Source organism: Haliaeetus albicilla, chromosome 1 (assembly GCF_947461875.1).
Source record: "Haliaeetus albicilla chromosome 1, bHalAlb1.1, whole genome shotgun sequence".
Lineage (NCBI taxonomy): Eukaryota > Metazoa > Chordata > Aves > Accipitriformes > Accipitridae > Haliaeetus > Haliaeetus albicilla.
Window position 1 is genome coordinate 15,382,043 of NC_091483.1, and position 21,109 is coordinate 15,403,151.

The 21,109-nt window shown below is 40.6% G+C and overlaps 1 protein-coding gene across 9 annotated transcripts in view; it reads right to left on the reverse strand.

The window, feature by feature from the left end:
* The window catches only part of INPP4B (inositol polyphosphate-4-phosphatase type II B), a 339,117-nt gene extending 318,852 nt beyond the window's left edge, over positions 1 to 20,265 (reverse strand). For 3 of the 9 annotated variants that reach the window (XM_069779836.1, XM_069779858.1, XM_069779825.1), the window contains exon 1: positions 19,152 to 20,261. The gene's annotated coding sequence lies outside the window, so the exon portion shown is untranslated. Of the gene's footprint in view, positions 1 to 8,436; positions 8,586 to 18,357; positions 18,735 to 19,151 lie in introns of those variants that run through there. The other 6 variants (XM_069779819.1, XM_069779787.1, XM_069779811.1 and 3 more) reach the window with 6 other exon arrangements.
* Positions 20,266 to 21,109: the final 844 nt, after the last annotated feature.

Consider the following 21,109-nt stretch of genomic DNA (forward strand, 5'->3'; position numbering starts at 1 on the left):
AGATCTTGCACCCTGGAAATGATGATCAGTGCTGGGACATCTATTTAGTTAACTGAAAAAAAAGCCCTGAAGACAAAACATATCTCAGGTTTCTCAGTAACCCTGCTCTGCCTACAGCAGTGCCAGACTGACTTGTCACAGAAGACAGCTGTGTCACCAGCTGCCATGTATCAGAGGTGGGGGACATTGTTCTAGGACATTTCATACGTCTTAAGACATATCAGCAGCATTTATGCTATCTATTTATTCTAAACCAGAGCATTTAAAATACAAAAAATACAGAAAGGATAGCTTATGTCCTAATGCCTACTTTGCAGTAACCATGTTTTACTACAACTCTTTGCCATACCTGGCCAGAGCTGAGGTTGTCTCCTTTAGGTCTGATACACTCTGGCAGTCAGTTTGCTGTTTTTCTTACATGGCAGGCATCACTCAAGATGATTTTACTGAATGGTTTGTTCATTTATTTTGTTTGCATTTATAAGTCTTCAGGTTAAGTGAAAGGCTAAGTACAGATTCAAGCACACAGTCCATATCTATTTAAATATATGTCAAAATTTTGAAATGCTATCATACCAAAACGCTTCCATCAAATCCCTTATCCGTAGGAAAGGAAATAAAAGGAGGCCTAGCTTGAGGTCAAATTTTACAGTCATTAAATGAGCACAGCTCCCACTGACAGCTGCATTCTCTCCCATTTTATTTCATTTTCATGGACGCTGATAAAACAATTAATATATTTGACTGGTAATTTGCATATTAAAACTAAAGGAAGAAAACCATAGTAAAGAGGTTAAAAAAAAAACAGTTAAGTTTTGATCCCTAGATCATTGGCCCAGAAAAGTATAATTTGCCTCTTTTTATGTCATCAGGGGATTCAATCCCATGGTACCAATTCTGCCCCCTTCCTTTGTTGGGTCTGCTAAATTATGCTTCAAGGAATAAAGACTACCAGTTCACCAGTGGCTGCTGGCAGATACATACAGATTCCCACTCAGCACTGCACTTGAGATAAATTTAACTACTTTTTTTTTTTTTAATCAAATTATGCATTTCAGTTACAGCATTCAGGAAACTGTATCGGGTGACAAGTCATCCAGGGCAATAAATACACTGCTGTCCTGTATCAACTAATTACAGAATACTCCTATCACTCTTATTTCATATGGTGGAACTCAATACTACCTGGAAAGGCTTTGCATGATCTTCTGTCTTTTTCTGTCAGTGGTAAGAAGTGCCAAAAGAAGAGAAACTATCACAAATAAGAACTTGTTATCACTTTCTCGTGGCACTGGGTTACTGGACCCAGACTAGGTGGATCCAGTACGGTCCACCTTCCAGTAAGGTCCACCTAGAGTGGGGGAAAACATGGCAACCAACCTTCATTTAAGAAGATAACTGTCTTTAGCAAAAAAAAAGTGCAAGTTAGTCACTACCATTAGATTATCTTTTATTTCATGCCTATCTACAACTCACATTTCCAAGTCTTCTGATATTCTCTCACAATCAAATTTTCATCTGTTTATAGAATAAAGCTTTCTCTCCATCTAACAAATTATATACCACTAAACATTACTACTATGCAAGTGCCTCGTAACCAGTCATCCTGTCCCAGTAGGACAAGAAATCAGTCTTAGTTTTACAGATTAAGATTGCTTTATTAAGATTACTTATTCCCGTGTTGGATTGAAAAATTACAATCACTCCCCATTCTCTTCAAATGGAAAAGGGTAACTGGATTTTTTTTTTTTAATTAGGATTTTGATTATGGCCTGCACAAGATTTTTGATAGTCACAAGGTAATTTATTTGTAGGCTATCCAAAATGAATTGCATTTTATTGATAAACTATATTAAAATGTTTTATTTTATAGTTGAATGTCATATCTACAGAGGCATAGGAATGTAATTTGAAAACAAAGGACTACTTTTGACATGCAATTGAGAAGGGTTTTTTGTTTGGGCTTTTTTTTTTTAAAGAAAAAAAAAAAAACCAACAGCTATCTGTCATGCCCTGAAGTAAGCTGCACTTAAGTTCTATAAAGAAAAACAAAGGCAGAAACTAGGAGAAATACAGAAATGTCATCTTTTCCCTTGTTCTCCCAGCATTTCTGTCATTTCTCATTTTTCTGGTCTAAGAGTTTCTCAAACTGCCCAAAGGTTTGTGCAATCAACTTGCAGCTGCCCTGCTATCACCACCAAAACCAGGAGACAAGACATATAATGAGACAGTTCATCTAAACTTTGTTACTTTTCATTTGATTTCCTAAAACAACACCCACAACGACACTTCAAACTTTCATCCTCTTTTTCTCATCACTGAATTAATAGAATTTGTCAGGAAAACAGCCTGAAAAACTGAGGAAGAAAACAATGAAGACAGCAAAATGAACAAAAGGACTGTCACTTCACTTCCAGCTTTCCAGGCTACCAGTGCCCATCCTTTTCATCCTTACTGCAATATTCTCATTCTGATCCTTCATACCTACCCTCTTACTTCAATTATCCCTGGCTCCCATTAAAGGAACTACATAGTCTGTCTTCCCACAAAGCTAGATTTCCACCATTTCCAACATAAGCTTTCTCTAGAAAAAACACTCTATTCCCAAATCTTTCCCAGATAAACATAGTAATTTTTTTCCATATAGAGGCAGAAATTCTCTACAAGGCTGTACCTAAAATGCTCCTAAAGAGTTTTATGTATTTCACTAAAAAAAAAAATTTCCAGCCCGAAACTCTATACTTCTGTGTTGAAAAGAAAAGAATTAAACCTCTTGCACTCAGTGTGCAGAATAACATGACATTTTAGGTTAAGACAGAAAACTACCACTTTTAAAGACACAAAGAACAAAGAGAAGAAATATTGAACATATCATTTTGGTATACAGCAATACATAGTTTTAACTAGATCATTAAATAATTCTTAATGATATCACATTACAACTAAGCTGAAGAATAGGAAACTGGGCTAGTAAGCAGCTAAGGGCACAAACAAAAGTGCCCCTGCACCTCAGGGGGCAGAGGCACAGGGGAACCAGAAGAAATCTTGCCAAAAATTCTTCTTAAAAAAAAAAATAAAATAAAATAAAATAAAAAAATCAAACCATAACTCACAGCAAGACTTTTAATAAAACCACCAACGTGTTCTGGTTTTAATATGGATGCAGATTGAAAACTGAAGACCTTAATCAAGGTTAATTTCTTGGTCTGATCTGAACCTTCTGTTCCAGTTAAGTCATCAACTATGATGAGCAAAGTGCCCTGCAGAGTGAAAATTCTTACGAGCATACATCTAGGGAGACAACTTTTCCACTACGTCCTACTTCTTCTTATGCCCTTCTGTGACTAAAGACGAGAGCTGTAAAATACCAACTGCCAGGGACAGACCAGCACAGAAGCATGAATTGTGCCAACCTAGAGTTTACTGTAGTACTGACACAGATGAGAACTTTCAGCTTTGTGTCTCAGCATTAAGGTAATTTACAAATCTACAAATATGGATCTTAATCTAAATTCCTTCCAACTTAGTGTTTATTTAGTTACAATGTAATGTAACTTCTGGCAGACACTTACTAAGGAAGATTTTTATGCCTTATCCCTTAAGCAAAGAGCGATTAATAAGCACCAAAATTCCAAAGGAACTATGAGAGATATCTTACCTATCTCATCTGAAAAAATGACTGTAAGCTATTTCTTATGACACCAAATTAAATATTCATGTTCCTTAATATTCTCTTAACATTAAGAATCCTCACATTTTAAATATTAAATCCACAACTAAAAGTAAGATTGTAAAATTACTTGCAAAAAATGTGTTAACTATGCCATGTAATAATAGGAATTTGAAGTTGAATCTAGTTGCTATTATCAAGAATCACTGCCCCACTGAGCTAGAACAGATACACATGCACACGCTCTGACTCAAAACATTTCCAAGATGATGTCAGAGAGGCACAAGGTAGTAGTACAACTAGACACAACAGGAAAACTTGTTACATACTGTTAATTTAGTGTAAGCACAGCAGTAGAAGCTTCTTATGAGAACGCTGATTTCTTCCTTTTTGGTTTCACAGGTACCTCTGGCATGCCTGTGTTTTCTCCCTTGCTGTCCTACTGGCACTGAGCTTTATATTCATTCACACATTTACACATGAGCACTCAGTTCTAGCTTTTTCCCCAACTGCAGTAAAACAGTCAGTGACTAATGCATCTACACAGACCAGTAAGAATGCCAGTAATTTGTAAAGTAATGCTATTAGCAAATACCACATCACGTACTCTGTAACAATTCAGGAAACCAAGTACAAGTAAAAATGTTATTTCAAACTGAAGTTTGGAAGTATTATATTGATTCATTCTGAATTTTTCAGTTAACGGCGATTTAAAAGTTTTAGATTTAGCAGCTCTAGTTACAGTCCAGCTCACATAAACACTCACTTTTACTTGAGCAATTGAGTCCTTCCCTGGGCAATCCAGCCATTACCATTTCCATACACTTCCCATGTGCTCGTATGTTCCGCTGGTAATGCTGTAGCCACAGTGGTGCAGTAACAGACAAGGCAGACAAGGCGCAAGCCAAGATGGCATCCACACCACCATAAGCTGCCTAACCTGGTGCAAATAGTGTTCGCTGGATTGCACAGATGATGTACTGCTGAAGCTCACCCCGAGACGAGTGATGATTGGCCAAACCAAGACATTATTTTTAATAATTTATCTATGAATTTCTTTGAATATTTTGAAAATGTTGAAGTCCTGGACCTGGAATCATACCTACTGATACTACACTCTGTATACAGAGCTTCGAGATCTCACCTGCCTCTTCTCCCTTATCTTTCCTGTCCTTAAAAAACACATGAGCAGCAAATTTCCCAATTGATGCTCTCATCCACTCACTTCTTATTCCTCAACCTTACTTACTTTGAAGCGTAAATTACAGGAGGAGGATGTCTGGCTTGATACTGTTATCCCAACCACATACAGTATTATTTTATCTGGTTATGACATGCAGACTGGTAACAAGAAGAATGACAGGTATTTAACGGACCATTCTGAATCCCCTAGCCAAATCCCTGGATAAATTAAGGAATAAAAATCATAGTAAAGCTGTCCAGGTTAACTTGTCTGCTGATTAAAGCTCCTATTCCCAGTACAGTTTTGAGGAGACCGGATGCCACAGGAGTTAGCAGAACAAATTGGATTCACACTAATTTTGTAACACTTTCACCTTTGGGAGAAGAAATCTCTCTCAACACAGTAACCGAGGGAAACATGGCAAAAAAATATTCTCAGATTTTTGTATTGTAGATTAAAAAACCTCTCCACATTTCCTCCCTTCAAAAAAAAAATTGGTCTTTTCTTTCTTACATTGCCTAATACTGAAGACCCATTCATTCCCAATGACACAGAATACAAACCAGAGCTTCTTCAAGCTTCAAAATTGTTGGCTTCAGTTGTCTAAATTCATCTCCTACTCCAATATGGCGCTGCTGCTTATGTAATGTTTCTTAAACAACAATGGATTTTCTGTGTGATTTGGAATTTGCTCTGTTATGCTAATATACGTTAACTTTGTGATTCTCAAATGTCCATCTGCCTTTATTCTGTCAACTGGAAAGTTATTTATATCTTTATTATGGACCAACACTTTTTTTTTTAATACTTTCCCAGACTGTACGTTGGCTTGCTTACTATTCATTCTTTGAATGAATTCTTTGAGTAATTAAAAAATTATAAAAAAATCTCCACTGGCTTCTGTTACTAGATAAAGAAATTAATACAGAAGAGGTTTGTTTGGGGTTATTTTCCTTGATTTTTGAATACCTAAGCATATTTTCTAATAGTCCATGTATCATTAAAACTACCATTATCCATAAATGAGATAAAAAAATACATTTTTCTCAAAGAAAAAGCCATATCAGATTCATTGGTAGAAGTGAGAAAAAACAAACTTTAATTAGCTATGTATCATCAAGACCAACTAAGAAGTAGTTTTATACCTGTGGAGTACACAGTAAATACTAGCAGAAAGGTCATCGGGTATTTATCTTCCAATAAACAGAAGAAAATGCAATTCCTGCTACAGATCTCAGCTTTCTCCTTATTTAGAAAATGAAAATTAAATATTTTATGATAAAAAAAGGAATGAAATATCAGGTAGTTAGGATAAAAAAAAAAAAAAAACTTTTGCACACCATGCTATTTGTACATTTTTAAAGTAATGCCAAAGAAAATCTAGAAAGTTCCCTTTCTAAAATGTTGCACTTATAGCCAAAGTGTTAATGTCTGTAGAAAACTAATGGTTTTCCAACATATTTCTTTGATAAATGGGTTAACTAAATTAGATTTTTTTATTTTTTTTTTAATTAAGTTGGTCCCTTGCCTGGAGCAGCCAGAGTTGTTTACCCACAATGGCCGTGAAATTCCCTGTGTTTGATGGTTTAATTATCTCCTCCTTGCCTGGTAATTCTTTTAAGGCATTTCTTTTTTGTGTGTGTGGCATAGCAAACAAAAAGAACTCCCTGTCTATCTTTCTCGGTTCAATCTTATGAACTTACTTACACTTTGTGTCCCCTTCTTCCCATACAATGACTTAAGTTGATGGACAAAAGGCAGTGTTTATTTTAAATCTAGTATAAATTATTTTATATATTTTCAGTTACCTGAGTCACTGCAGTCCATGTCCTATACAGACACCTGCTACCTACAGATATTACAAGATCTGAATTTTGTTTACTCGTTTGGTTGCATCATCTGTCAGATGCAGAAAACTCTGAGAAGAACATGGCAAGTTACATGCATCTCCCACGTCAATGTTAGGTCCTGGCTTACACTGTCCAATTCTGTTAGTAGTCTGGATACGATAAGAACTAGGTCTGAAAGCTATGGATATCCTTCACAGGGCTAGGATGGGAACACCACTATTTGGACAGAAACAGAACAAGCTGAAAGATAACCATGCATGAAGAAAGAGCAAAAAACAGTATCACTGACTGTAATAGAAGGACAAGTTAACTCTAGTATGTCAGAGACTTTACAAGTTTTCTTCATTAATGAACACAGGCATACTGAACACTTCTCATTAAGTTCCAAAAAAAAGCTATATGCACCTTTCATTAAAAAAAACAAAAAACTGACTGCTTAACAGTATGTGAGAACAGAATTTACTTTAGCTCAAAGTCTGCTTGACCAACAGTAGTTCTACATACAAAACTTAAATTACATCTTCATTAAGAATTGAAATAACTAAACTTGTTATTATGAACAAATTAGAAAAAACTCAAATCTTTTTATCTCCCAAATAACCATCAAGACTAACACTATGGGACAGTTTGAAAGGCAAATCCTGATCACTAAAATTACCAAATGGTTTGGGTTGGGAGGGACCTTTAAAGATCATCTAGTTGCAAATCCCCTACCATGGGCAGGGACATCTTTCACTAGATCAGGTTGCTCAAAATCCTGTCCAATCTGGCCTTGAACATTTTGAATGATGGGGCTTCCACACAACTTCTCTGGGCAACCTGCTCCAGTCTCCCACCACCCTCATTGTACGTAATTTCTTCCTTATGTCCAATCTATATCTACCCTCTTTCAGTTTAAAAACACTACCCCTTGTCCTGTCACTACAGGCCCTGGTAAAAAGTCTGTCTCCATCTTTGTTATAAGCCCCCTTCTTGTAAATGTTGAAAGGCTGCAATAAGGTCTCCCTGGAGCCTTCTCCAGGCTGAACAACCCCAACTCTCTCAGCCTGTCCTCACAGGAGAGGTATTTCATCCCTCTGATCATTTTTGTGGCCATCCTCTGGACCCGCTCCAACAGGTCCACATCTTTCCTGTTCTGAGGACTCCAGAACTGGACGCAGTACTCCAGGCAGGGTCTCACAAGAGTGAAGTAGAGGGAGAGAAACACCTCCCATGACCTGCTGGCCTTGCTGCTTTTGATGCAGACCAGAATACAACCTGCTTTTTGGGCTGCAAGTGCATATTCCCAGCTCATTTCTCATTTTTCATCCAGCAGTATCCCCGTGTCCTTCTCAGCAGGGCTGTTCTCAATCAGTTCACCACCCAGTCTGTACTGATATCAGTAATTGCCCTGACTCGGGTGCAGTACCTGGTCTCTTTGAACTCCATGAGGTTCCCCTTGGCCCACTTTTCTCAAGCCCGACAAGGTCCCTGCAGATGGTAAAAGCTTACCATAGGGTGTCTAGATCTGAAGCTTACCATAGGATGTCTAGAAAGGAGGCATTAGAGACCTTGCGAGGCCAGGACATCATGCCAGGCAGGCAAAAGAAAAAGGAAACCAGGAAATAGATAGGAAAGTCTGATTTCTGTGCTTCGCATTGTATAAACAACACAGAAGACAAAGACCAGGGCACGTTACCGTGGCTAATACAAATAGTAAAAGAGAACCAGAAATGTTTCATCAAGATACTCACAAATCCAAATTAAAGACACTGAAGATTCTGATGTTCTCTGTGACCCAAATGCACCCTGTTGCATTCCTGCCTCATAAAGGGAGTCAGTCTCACATGCGAACATTAAGGAGGCAGCCAACTCGTCGTCTCCTCATATACACAGAAGTTCTCTAAACATAAACAGGGACAAAACAACCTTTGAGGTAAGATGGAAAGTGGCCAAGCACACAAAGACTTAACTTCATTGTTAAATGATTCAGGAAAGCTGCAACACTGAGACTGTTCATGGCATATTCCTTCGTTTCCCATCTGCTAGGAAAATTTCTACTAGCCCTGATGTTTTTAGGACTCCCCAAAGGTTCACTGCTCTGCAGACACTAGCTCTCCTCCAGTTTCTCACTGCCATTCTAACAGAGGCACATCTTACCTTGCTTGTTCAAGGTATCAGTACATTTGACCAAAATGCATGTCTGAGCCTCAGCCCAATGAGTGCTTTCAAGATGGGACCTACACTTCCTTCCAAGATGCCAGCACTTCCGTGTCTCTGACTATCCTGTCCCTTCCATTCATTTCCAGAATCAACACAAGAGGGGCTACGTTACTAATAATTTTTAACATGGAGTTTATAAATTAAGCAAAGAAAACTTTTTTAGAAAATAAAACCCAAGATCTTACAGAGGGCTTTCTTGAGCTTCAGTAAACTTACAGCACTGTAAATGGGGTCAGAATCTGCTCCCATCATTTAGGAGAGGTAAGAGACACGTGACATTGCTGACTATCCAACAAAGGCTCTTTTGAATTATTTACTACAGCTGAACTAACAAATCATCTGGACGTAAAGCTGCAACACTGCTCCAAATACAGAAATGAAAAACTAGAGTCATAACTGACAGGCTGGTATTGTCTTATAAAATTGCTTGTAGATATATCTTCTGCTATGTTTTCAACATTCTTGCACTTCGTAATTCAATTTTCATAAAAATATTTCTACCTTAACCTTCAAACTATAGTGGGAGACATTGCTCTTTCAGAACACAAAAATAGATTCTCAAAGCTGATGTTTTTCAGTACTTAGGAAGTATCTGACAAGAACACAGTTCCCACAGACATGGGCTAGATCTTCACCAGTATTTTATTTAAAATAGGCAAAAGGTGCATATGTTTTGGGGAGTTTTGGTTCCACACACACCCCCCCCCCCCCAACTGGAACAGTTCATGAGGACAAAGCTATTCATTATTTTTGTATTTACAAAAAGAGGTAGCCACAAACCTCAGGTAAAATTCCACTTTACCTTCACTATGTTGTTTTGATGAACTAGATCAGACAGAGGAGAAAAAAAAATAGATCACTGCTTCAGGCAAAATGCCCAAGCATGTCATTCTATTGTAACATACCAAAATTGATTACTAAGGTAATTTTAGTGCACTGAAAATGAATAACCATAATTTTTCTTTTGAAAAAGAGTACAGTTTTTCTGTGTTCTCTTGTTGATATAGATCTTCATAAATATTCATAGATAACTCTAGGACACCTCATTAGCAAGCTGTTCAACAAGTTGAGCAAGTGCTGAATTAGGTATTTTAAATAATTGTTATAAATGGAATTATACTTCCTACAGTAACATGGAAACAATTGTAGCATGTTTCTTAGTGGAACATCAGATTTATTTAAATATGATAGGCAACAAATGCTACCACCTGGAAGAAGACTGCAAGGTTTGGCTGTACTAGAAAAGTAGGTGACTCCAGAAGGGTTAGCTTCCCTTTGTCCCCACTGTTCAGGTAAGAAGTGACTTGTTCCCAGGAGCTCCGGAGGCTCTCCTTGATTTGCTTAATCTGGGACTCATCACCTTGTTTCCAAGATCAGCATCAGTAATTCCTCCAATTTGCATCCATGACCACAGGTAACAGACAAGAAAGCTGTATCTGCAACTGGCAACTGAACGACCTGTGGTAATGGAAACAGAGGAATTTTTCTCCTACGTGTGCAAAAAAGTAAATAAAGTTTTTACCTTCCTTGTAACATCATATTACCAAGAACAGTAAGCACAGAGGGTTACTTTGGTAGTCTAATGCATCTTTGATGACACAGCCTGCTGTGGGCATGATATACTCAGAAGCGTCCCAAACACTTAGAGAGCCACAAGACCCATTCTCAGGAGTAAAGTTTCAGAGAACAAGCTGGTAGACCACAAACAATAGCCATGTGCTAGCCCAGAACGTAAATATCAAGAAATTGGGTGACCAACCTCCAGGCTGGGGGGTGGGAAGAAAAGAAAGTAAGACTGATATCGTCACATCTGCACAAATCAAGGCTCTTCAGCCTTTATGAAACACAGTCCCAAACTGGGCAAAGGGATTTCAGTTTCCCCATGATCATGATTGGAAGTGAGAGCATTGGACACCAGATCAGACAGTTTATTTCTGGAATACTTTTTATATGGGTCTGAAATAAACTGCCATTTAATCTTGCCTCGGTGTCTGTATTCCTTTCACCCTGTGACTCAGTCAGTCACTTCTCACAGTACATTTTTGTCAGGGACCTGCTCTGTCAGGTTCCCACACATCTTTAGATCAGTCTTCAGCTGCAAATTGTAGGACAACCCCTATTCACATTAATATGGGCATCCACAATCATTTTTTGGAATAAACTGGTGTTTAACATGTTTTTTCTTTTGTGCAAGGTTACCACAGTTTGCCATTCAATTAAGAATGCCAATCAAAACAGAACAAACAAAAAAATTATGTGTGAATGCCGAACCAAAAAGATCTGAACTGAGACATGGTATCTGAATTTACACTTGGACTTCAAGCAACAACTAAGATTGTGAGCTGCCAAGGAGAATTTACACAAGGCTTCCATTGTTGCAGTCTATGAGTGATAGAAGTTAAAGCTGAATTTTCAAAAGACTACATAAACATAGAGGGACACTACTTACTGTGTCCCTCAAACAGCCATATGCACACATCCAGTATGTCTCCAAGCATAGGTTTACTGGGACATCTACATTTTCTGCTGTTAAATCTTTCACATTATCTTCAAAATACTGATATTACAGGTATCAGTGGTACCTAACATTTTCTTCTGTGAAAAGCATTCTAGTAGTAGCAGAAAAGCAAAGAAAGGGAAGTGTTATTTCCTCGCTAAACACTCCTACTATTTTATAGTACTTTTGTATCTTCTGCTTAAAAGGAGACATTACCAGAAGTTGGGATTTTGTGCGATATTCTTTCCTCAAACAAATTCAGCATGTCATGACGTATATCTTAAGCATGTACAGTCTTCCTAATTTACCACCAGACTGATTACTGATCAATTTTAGTGCAAAGTACTACATATATTTACATGTATATTTTGACAGCCTGAGTACATTTAATAATCCCAGCATGTGGATAGCTTTGCTTTTTCCACTATGCAGCTCCAAAGAAGCTATTGTGACCAGGCTTTTCATTTTTGTCAGAGAAAGAAAATCCAATTTATAAAAACTTAAAGCTTTCACGGTGTTACATCAAACTGCTTTCTAATTTCACTTGCAAATATATAACAAAGCAGTTCAACAACTACATGCACAACCTTTATAGGCTGGGTCCTCTAACCCCTCTTGCTTTTTATGCTTTAGTAGGGAAATCTATCTCTAGACTATCACATCCTGATGGTACAGAAACTGATTTCAAGGTTTCTTGTAAATGTTATTTTCTCCACCTTGATCAGAATTTTTGTATAATCAGACACTGCTAAAGAAAAACTTTGAAAGCACTCAAAGGTATACTAACAAAGGATGTACTTTGCTCACAAACAGCCATCCTAACTCCCATTCTCACTGAAGCACCCTTGCAGTGCTTGAATACATTAAGATGCATTTGAGCTTTATGAAGCTCATGCATGATACCGTCTTTAAAAAGAGTGACATCACGGCAACTGGATTGCTATATATCACTTCACACACACAGACACTTTCTGTAAGGGACAGACAATAAACTGTAACAGTACATGCAATTTAACATCAGTAATTTGCTCTAGAGATCATGTACAGTTTAACTTATTTTATTTTAAAAAAACGACATAAACATACCAGATCATCCTATGTAAATGATAAATGGCCATCATACAGCTATAATATATTAAAATGACATCTCACCCATTGTTGTTTTATCAGTTGATAGCTTTTGTGCTACAGTTCTAAAATATATATCTCAAATAACATTTTCAAAAATACATGTGGTTTTCCTAACCAATAAATAACTACAAACACAAGCCAGCTAACCAAGATTAAACTGTAGGCTGAATTTACAGTATGCCTGCTATCTTACAGTAACTGCCCAAACATACTCTCTTACTCAAACAATGTAAACTCAAGACAAAATTAGATCATGAAAAATAAGGGACCTCATACTTAACAGGAGTACATACAGTAAAAATATGCTTGTCTATGAACTGAGCCATAAGTGTGGCAGCTTCTACTGGGTTTGTTAAGAATTCCAAATGTCTTAAGGCTTCTTCATATTTTACACTGCCATCTAGTGTAGGCTATACTCATACATTCCAAGCTTCCAACTATCAGCACCTGAGGTACCCAAAACCAAAACAACTTCCATAAGAATAGCAGCCACCACTTCTGTTTGTATTACGTGGAAGCTATGAATTCCTAGAAGGAAAAGACTACACTAGCCAGCTGAAACAAGATACCAAAACTTAAAGCTATCTGACACCAACAGTACGAAAGCCAAAAAAAAAATTCCTAGATACAACAATTAAGAATGTTATACATATATTTTTAACTCAGTGGCTAAACAATCATCAGATATGATTCATTTGGAAAAATGTTTAATGTAGATTCACCAAGTGAAAACGTGATTAATGCAGGCTAAGCATCTGCTTGTATAGAAACTACAGGTCAAATTAAACTATTCCTCAATAGCAGGTCTAAACTGAGAATGCTTATTTCAATGTATTTTTTCTTTAACCCAGTGTTTCTTCATCAATTACATACTCTTATCTTTATGCCAAGGTATAATCACAGGATCACCACCTGGTAAGCCTGATCACACTGCTCCTGTGGAAAGAGCTGTTGTGCAGGTCTCCAGGAAAGTTTACTTTACGATCAACTTCGCCCACAGAGGTAACATTGTCATCTTTATCATTTCCAGCTAACACAGTGAGGCTACGCCACATCGCCATTCCACAAAAGCCATGCGAATTGTGTGTTACAACAGACAGTAACACAGAAATTCCAGATACAGTGTAGCTCTATAGCTGCCTTCTGGAGGGGGGGAGCAAACAAACAAACAAGAAAACCAATGCCACACACTTACTTGGCTAAAGCAAAAAAGTGCTTCTCATACACACTCCAACTTTTAGATTATTAATTTGAAAAAATAAAGATCTTCTCATCAATTTAAAGTATATTTTTAAAACTATAAAAATAGCAGACTGACGTTATTCTGAACGTCAAATGCAGTATCTCCTACTCTGTGTACCAAATTCTGTTCTCATTTACAGTATAAACTGGAATAACCCATTAAAGAGATTTATTCCAAAACTATGTCACTATAGCAGTGAAAGTAATTTCATCCTATAAAACTCAGTTCTACTAATACCTGTTTTCTTTAGCCATTTACACATACACAAAGCAAACAAAATCCAGGCAGAGCAGTGATGTTACTGCTGTAATAGAAACACTGTACAATACCAAAGTGTTGATGCCTTCTGCTTAATGCTCCGTTTGCACAGCAGTAAATACACAAGATACCAAGTCCCATTTAGCACCTAGACTTTTATACCCATTTTCATGTGTTTGAGCCATTTTTGTAACAGAAATGTGCACCCTAGGTTCAGTGCATCTTACTAGCATTGCTATAATATGCTAAGATCATGGTTTATAAACAAACAAACAATACAAAAACCTGATGGTACATGAAAAACTGTCAAAATACAATAAGAGCTTATTTCCCACAAGACTTTCTCCGTCTTAATTGTGCATTACACATCCACCTCTTACAATTACAATAGAAAAGGAGTCTTTTTAGTGCCTCATATTAAAAGATTTCACTCTATTTGCCAAATTGGTGTTTTTGCAGCAAGCAAGGAAGTCCTATTGACAAGTGTACAGCTAACAGAATTAAATAAATTGATACAAATGAAAGTGTTTTAGTTACGTATATATGGTAAGTTTAAGAGAAAATGCTCCCCAGACAGACTTAGCCCAGGTTGACTTTACTACTGTACTCAGGGTAAGTTTTCACAGAGGTCACAGCATAGGGTAAAATTTCACAGAAATAGGATACACAATGAAAGGAAAAACATCCACCAAAAAAACCAAAGACGGATTTGATTTTTAATGCCATGGCACATAGTTAACAAAGCACAAACTCAGCCTGTCAAAGAAATGAACTTGATAAACAGCATCACATTTAACAACTTTGACACCGTACTATGTCAAGTAAGCACCTTTAGCTTGTGTTGACTTCCGTATTTTCATTAAATAGAGCATTCTTCAACATTAAAAACAATCTAAAGGAACCTACAGGGCAAATTCACTGACAAACAGGAAGAAGCAGCTTAGTTTGTCAAGCTGAGGCAAAAAGCCTATTAGCATCCTAACCTATGAAAAGCAGTATTAAACCTCCTGCACAGCTACAGAGTTGAAACTACTGTAAACAGAAGAACTGTCCTGCTCAGTCTCTTCTGGGTTCAGAAGGGTGGTAAGTTCTACAGAACTTGGATCTAAAACACCTTAGAAGCAGAAATAATTCTACATTTTTAAATAGTCCCGCTAAAGATACTGACATCAAACAATTTAAAACCCACTGCTGAAACACGGAAGCAAACTTTATAATAAACTTGGAAAACCTATAGAGTAAGTGAATACAATTTGTTCTATTCATTCCCTCTTAAAAGACAAATTAATAAATGTACCATGTACAGCGTAAGATGTCCACTTCCTTTTCAGTACGTTATCTCAGTATACCTTGCCAAAAAGGTACACAAGACTTGGAAGACACACAATGTATCCTGTCTCCTGGCAGCAATTTTCATAGTAGAATGAATTGTATAAATCTGATTTGCTGTTTCAGATTCTGCCCATCTTTAGTTAACTTACGATAACAGAAGAAATGGGGAAAAAAAGCTCTTCCCTGAAATGATCTGCTACTGACCTGGACAAGTTAACTGAACTTACCTTTGCAGATTATGGGGAAAATAAACTAAAAAATCCTCCATCATTAATTTATTTTTTTCCTCTTCTTAATATTCAGCTGGCAAGCAGTTAATACAGTCTTCCAAACAGCAGGAAACTGAAATTCACAAACCTCAACTCCTTTTTAGAATTGCCAGCATGGATTTTGTATCAAGATGAGCAAGTCTTTTTAATTAAAATCCTCTATCACTATGAAGACATCTACGAGCTAAAGTCCAGCACCCCACTCAAACCTTGCGCAGTCCAGCTGGCCTTTCAAGGTTTGTCTCAGGTTTTCTGTAACAGATCAACTATTCATGACAGGAGAGCCTGATAAGCTAAGCGACCAAATTCTTATCTGGCAGAGTTAAAGAAGAATTAAGCATTCCTTAAAAAAAAAAAAAAAAAAATTCTTAAGGGCTACTCCTAAAGAACAAGATGTAGAATCTGGGACAAAACGGTAGCAAGATTGCCAGGTTCACCGGTGAAATCAGGAAGCATGGGGAGGGCTCCTAAACCCAGGGTAAGTAGTAGTCAAGACCAAAGGCTTGGTAAGGCCAGGACTGCCAAGCCTCCCCAAATAACATTTCAGCCTTCCATCCACCTGGTGTTTTGACAGGTGAAGTTAAATTCCCAGGTTATTTTAAAAAGCCAAAGAAAAGTATTTCATAGAATTTGATTTCTATCAGTCAAGATTACTTCGGAAGAAGGAAGGTTTCCTTGAAAGTGTGATAAATAATATTCGCCGTTCATCAACGGTAACAATATAATGTAATACGAAAGATTTAATAAGCAAAACAAAACTAGCCCTTCCTAAAGATTTCCATCCATCAGAGCATTTGGCATACAGGAAAGGTTATGAAAATATAAATTAGGGAAAGAAATGTAGCTAACTGCCCAACTGTTTAAGAATGCTAGTTCAAGTTATCATAAATTTTGAAGAAACGTTAGTGTTGGGAGTAATTTTCCGCCTTTCAGTTTGCCTCTCTTAGCAAACTATCTTACTTTCTCCTGTAAATCTGTTACATAAATCCAAGAAGTATTGTTTTCATATTTCTCTGCAGAAGTCATATGCTAAAAATATATATCTGTAACAAGCTAAATAATTCAGCAGACATATCAATACCACTACTTCTTCCTCAAAATTCATAGTGAATTTAAGCCTAGGCCTATTCGAACAATTACTTCACCTGCTGACTGTCTCGCAGCCTCCACATCTTCCTGTCAACTAGCAGTGCTGTCCTCCACAGGCTGACTTTGATGCTCCAGGCAGATCTTCTACTCCTGGGGTTTTTTGTTGGGTTTTTTTAATGGTTGTTTTTTTGTGGGGTTTTTTTTTTTTGGGGGGGGGGGGGGGGGGGGGCTGGGGGGAGGTGGTGGTGGCCTTCTTCCAGTACAGTAGACTTCCAGGTGCTAAGCACAGTATTAATCATGCATTTTGATTCACAAAACCTTCACCTAATGTTGTGAAATCTTCAGGTCAGATCAGAAGATAAAGAGATGGTCATAAAGGAGGATCTGCTAGGAGGCACCTGAATACACCTGCTCAAACTGATATACCTTAGCCTGAGGAAGACAGAATTCTTTGATCAAAAAGAACTAAGGCAGCCTCCCGGATAAGCCTCTCCAGAGAAACCAGAGCAAAAGAGAGATCAGCAGCACTTGCAAGGTTTGAGGAACCCATGGAGAACTGGAACTTGAAGCTTTAGGTAGTCCAAGAGAGCCAGTAAAAGAAAAGCTTTCTTTTAAAGAAAGATTTAATCTTAAGCACTGCAGAAACTCTCTCAGAAAGCAGAAGAAAAAAAGCAAAAATAGGGCTCTGAAGTAGTAACACTGCCACATGCTCCCACTAATGTCATCAGAGCTGTAAAAATCTCACAGGACTAATTTCTGCTCATATTAATCTTGTGACTTGTATCTTAATTTTAGTGGAATTATCAGAATGTTTGAAGTAAACAGCATTCAGTCCTGCATGGACAGTTACAGTAATGAGGACTTACATGCACAAACCCCATCCAATACACAGGTTCACAGGACAAAAAAAGCAGAAAAAAAAAAAAACAAACAACAAAACAACTAAGATACCGCAGGGCTTTAAAGCTGGTTCAAATTTAATCAGGTAAAATAAAAATAACATTGGAAAAAAAAAAATCAAATGACTGGAACAGTGCCTTTTTAAAGGCTACTATCAAACTTGTAAATACTTACCCAAACATAGGAAGTTTTGTTAGTAACCAATTATTTACATAAACTCTTGCTTTGATACAGACTAAGAAACAGACATTTTCCCCCATCGTTCTTGCTATGTAGACATTATTTAAATATAGAGGGTGCCCGTAAACCAGTGAAGACTGAAAATTAGTCTCGCTTTTGAGATTCAAAGCCAGATTTAAATGGCATACACATGGCCTGATTTTAGTATATCTATTTTAACACATCATTAATGGGTAAATAAACAAGTAAATTTCTTCTGACGAGGAAGAGAAATGGAAACATAATTACGCATCAGATGAAAACATAGCTCCACAAAGACTTCATCCTATAATTTTTATTTCAGATAAGGCACCGGGTTAGCTTTGGGGACCAGGCTAGCAGACAGCACAAGCTCTGCCCTCCACGCTTCAAAATCCGTATGTCATTTGGGGGAAAAGAAAACAGAGCTCCGCTTGATCACGGTCCAGAAATGAAATATCATCCCCCATCCCCCGCTTTTCTGGCCGACACGATTTCAAGTTACAACTCCGCTCAACTTATCTATACGTAATACCTTTCTTGCGGTTTCCATCACATTTCAGCAGACGCTGTTCTTTGCGAGATGGGGACGGGTGTCCTAGAGCTCAATTACTCTACCAAATTAACCCCTTCGCGGCGTCTACGGAGCCTGCCACCCGCTACTCGTCAGCCAAGTACCCCCAACTTTCGAACGTGACAGAAAACCGCTGCAAATCAGGTCCTCAAGCTTCCCCCCGCACACACACACACCGCCCCTTCAGAGGAGCCAGGGCTGCAGCTGCGCGGGGGGCGGCCAGCCGCCGCGCCGCGGCCGAGGCGGCACCGAGGCTCCCCGGCGGGCAACGCCGCCGACCCCGACGGGAGAAAGTAGGAGAAATCCCCAGCGGCTCTTAGCTGGAAGTTGCCTCGGCAGCCCGGGTCCCTCCGCGATCCACGGAGAGCGGCGGCGGCGGCGGGCCGGGGTCCCTGGGGCGGCCGGGCCGCCTCCCTTTCCCTCAGCCCCGGCCCCTGAGGGGGCGCGCGGCGCCCGCCCCGGAGGCGGGAGGGCGGCGGCCGCCCCTCAGCGGACCTCCCGGCCGGATCGCCGCCCCGCCAGGCTGCGGCGGCCCCCGACGAGAGCGCCTTCGCCTCCTGCCAGGGCTGCGCACGCCTTGCGGGCTGTAACCTTAAGAAACTTGATAAGGGAATAAAAGGGAGGGACTTCGGCGGAACCGATTCCCGGCTTTTAACCTCTCCTGACGCGCCGGAGCCGGCGGGGAAACAAGGAAACAAAACCCTCGCCAGCGGAATGAGCCCCCCCCACCCCCGCCCGCCCCGAGCGGCGGTTACCTGCCTGGCAGCTGGGCGGGCGACCGACCGCCCGGCGGGGCGACCGGCACTTTCCTCCGCTGCGTGCGTGTGCGGTGGGGTGGCTGCGCGAGCCTTGCTATTTATAGTCCGGAGCCTCCAGCAGCGCGACGGCGAGAGGAAATGAAGGGCTGAAGCGCGCCGGGCAGCCACAGCCGAGCTTGCCCGCCCGCCGCCCCAGGGAGGGCGAGTTGCGGCTGGCGCTCGCCGCGGGCACCGGCGCTCCTGCCCGCCTCCCCCCCCCGGCGCCGCCCTCGGACGAGTCTCCTCCCAATGTCACCGCAGCCCGGCGGCGGCTCCCCGGCTCGGCGGCGGCCCCGCAGGTAGCGCCCCTGAGCCCGCGGGGTGGCGGGGAGCTGCGAGCTGCCTCCTCCGCCTCTCTCTGGCAGCCCTGCGGCCGGCAGGCAGCGCGGCTCGGCTCGGCTCAGCCGCGCAGAGGTGACCCGCTACTGCTGCTGCTGGAGGAGGCGAGACCGACACTGGGGTGTGGGAGGGAGAAGCCGCCGCTTGCCATTCACCTCCTGCCGCCCAGAGGGAGCCCGGCCTCCGCGGCCGCCTCTGCCGAGTGCCGGGGGCTGAGAGGCGGTGGCGGGAACCCGCCCGGCCCGAGGGGACGGTCGGATGAGGCGGGAGGGGGGTGTCCCTCCCGGGGGGGGGCCGGCGCTGAGCCCGGGCTGACAGGCTTCTGACCGGCACCTCCTCCCCCGACCTGGAAAACCCTGGGCACGGTCACTCAGGGGAACGCAGCATGACCGGGGGGGGACGACACGTTATTAGTCACTGAGCTGGAAATAGGGGCTCCCTAGGAGGCGAGCGATCGGCTTCTCGGCCCCGCCGGGCTGGCTTCCTTCGAGCTTGGAAAGTTCGGGAGTGGGCGATGAGGGAAGCCCCTTCCTGTCAGCGACGGGGGTGGGAGGGCTTCACCGAGCCTCCGGCCGGCGCCGCCACTCCAGAAAGTGCCGATGGCCTCCAAAAACCGGGCCTTCGATCCGCCGGGAGCCGCAGCCCCCTCGTTCCAGCTCCGTGGGAGCACCCGGGGACCAGGCGGCGGTGAGGCGAGGTGCGGGGACACTTTCTGCGCTCTGCTCCTTGTCAGTAAATGACCTTGCATCGAAGCTATGCCGCCGGGCTTTGCCTGGTCAATCCGGCTTCCTCACGAAAAGCCACCTCAGGAGGCCCTGATGGCGGAGCTGACCCCTTCAGCCCACGCGAAGCTCACCTAGGAAACGCCACGTCTCTGGAACGTCGTCTGAAAATAGGTTTAGTGTGTAAGGCAGCAGAGGAATTAAGAAAAGTAATTTCTAATGCATCTTACTTGCTTGATAATAATCTTCATATAATACGGTTTTTTTATTTCTCTTGTAGTTAAATAAATTCCAGTATTTCAAACTTCAGTTAATCCTATTGAGACTACTTGTGCAATATAGCAGGACACCACCTGGGATTTGAGCTGCGTAAGCAACTCCTACACCATCACGCACAAAACAACTGAAGTTAATACAGAGTAGATAGCTAGTTTAGCCTACTCAATAGCATTTGTTACAGGGTTGGATTTTAGCGTTTCCGATGTTGTAATAGCTGCAGTCATCTGCAAGGTAGCAGGACAAAGCCTGACAGTGATCTGTGCAAAGCAAGACTGATTTAGCCTCAAGAGCTTGAGGTAAAAACGAAGTTATACAGAGAGACAAAGTTGGGAGCAGAGGGGAGCTAATTGCATACTTGCGTTATAAGTTACGTAAAAATTGAAAGGAAAACCCTGAGAAGGCACAAGAGAGAGAGGTTTGGCCTTGTCCAAACACTTGAACATAAAATGCAATACACAAAAACCTAGCTTGATGGAACTACCCATTTAGGTAAAGCTACTCATGCATAAATGTTTGCAGAATCAGGCTCGTATTGAACGAATCACTGTAATGAAGTGAAACTGCCTTTTACATTCA